Raw genomic sequence first — 1,877 nt, 5'->3', positions numbered from 1 at the left:
GGTTTTCCAGTGAATTTTGGAATTCAGGGCGTAGGTTATCTCAAGTTCCATTCCCAAAGGCCTAGGAATCCCTTAACCAGTTTTGGCGAGATACACGGTCAATCTTGAGGGATAAGTCCCGGTTTAGGGCCTAGTGATCCAAGTTTAGATTGTAGTAAATCCTGAGAGAGTGGTCTCGGTTTATGGCCTAATGATCTGGGTTGGGATTGCAATAAATCCTGAGAGACAAGGAGAAAGAAAATTCCTCAAGGATAGTGATGGATTTCGGATGGCATTCTAATTTCAGTTTGGTTGTGATCGGAGCACCAGTTTTGGTGTGATCATGGTTTGATGGTTTAACCTCTATATTCCCTTGGTTGTTCTATGAGATCCCACATTCATGCTTGGAATATGGCACGAGGGTGACAGGCTGAAAGACAGATTTGGTTCAACCATGTCTACGGTCGGGTGATACATGGAAGTCTCGAACTTGGTCAGATTTTCCTATGATTAATGAAAGCTAAGTTCTCTTACTTTTTCACTTGTTTATATGTGGATTTGATGGCTTTCACATCTCTGATATTTACATGGTTTTGTGCCAGTTATAAGCATGGTTAAATGGTCTACTTATGTCATGGTTATTTCATGTATTTACTTGTAACTATTAAATGGATGGATACAAGACCTAATTGATTATATAATAGTTTAATGGAGAAGTTAGTGATCCTTCTGGTTATGTTTCATAAGTTCTTTCAGTCATTTATGCTCCGTCTTATGTCCTAGACCTGTAGGTTGCATTGATGCCAAGTGTTTGACATAATGTCAGTCCTGGTTAGGGATGCTTATGCTTAGTCCTGAGGTTTATTTTTGATTTGTTTATCTTTCATCATGTCTTTGATTGATTATGGAGGTTGTAATAAGTTTTGGGCAGAGGTCGGGATTCTGGGTTGGAAAAGTGGCTCAAATCTCAAGTTGCTGGCACAGGTCTGCTAAAAAGAGTCTAGGGACACTAGCACATAGGCTCGTGAGAGAGAATTTGGATTATGGTGGTTGTATTACCCATAGCATGAGAGCGATTTTGAGTTAAAAGTCCTAAATCATTAGTGGGACTCTAGGAAAATATGTCTGAGTGGCTGACATGTCTCCTGAGGGTGTTGTTGCTGATATGGCTGGGTTTGTTTGATGTTTTTCGTCGATTCCATTTTCTTAAGGTCATTAACGAGATTGAATCCCTTATAGTAACCTCTCTCATGACATGTTACCTTGGCGGGTTGGTTGCTTGGGTGAACCTAGGAGGAGGGGGTGTTACACCCTAATGAAGTTCAGGGGAGGTTATATCGTCTACAAAATCAATCTAAATTAACAATATATATATATATATATATATATATAATGAAATCAACATATCATTGTCTCAACATCAACATCATATCGACGCAAGACCACAATAATGATTATCACAATGTACGCATAGCTAACATATCAATGACTAACATGCATGCATAACAATCACACCTAGCCCATCCAGTCCAAGTGTTTGAACCTAGAAGATTTTATGTCACCCTGTAACCACCTCACCCCATATTTACCCACTTTAACCTGCTCAGTAGGGTAAACACGAAGATTAGAGTTACTATGCTAGACCTGATTTCTAAGATGGACTTATGGAAAATTGGGTCCTTATGTCCAAAACTGGCTACAACCACTCAGTGACACATGATCACACTATTATCAGCCCAACTTGACCCAACATTATTTTTTTCAGTTTCTTCTCCTTAAAATTTAACATAAATTTCTATTTCTGGCAGTTTTAAGTTTCTAAACTTGCGAGGCCTTAGAAGGCCTAAATGACATTTCCAAGGAAAATGGAGAGACTAAAAAAGTGCAAGACCAATTCA

The sequence above is a fragment of the Pinus tabuliformis genome, chromosome 2_2 (genome assembly GCF_031772625.1).
Source record: "Pinus tabuliformis cultivar Carrire ecotype Pingquan chromosome 2_2, CPIR1, whole genome shotgun sequence".
NCBI classification, from domain to species: domain Eukaryota; kingdom Viridiplantae; phylum Streptophyta; class Pinopsida; order Pinales; family Pinaceae; genus Pinus; species Pinus tabuliformis.
Note: the sequence above shows the minus strand (reverse complement) of the source record.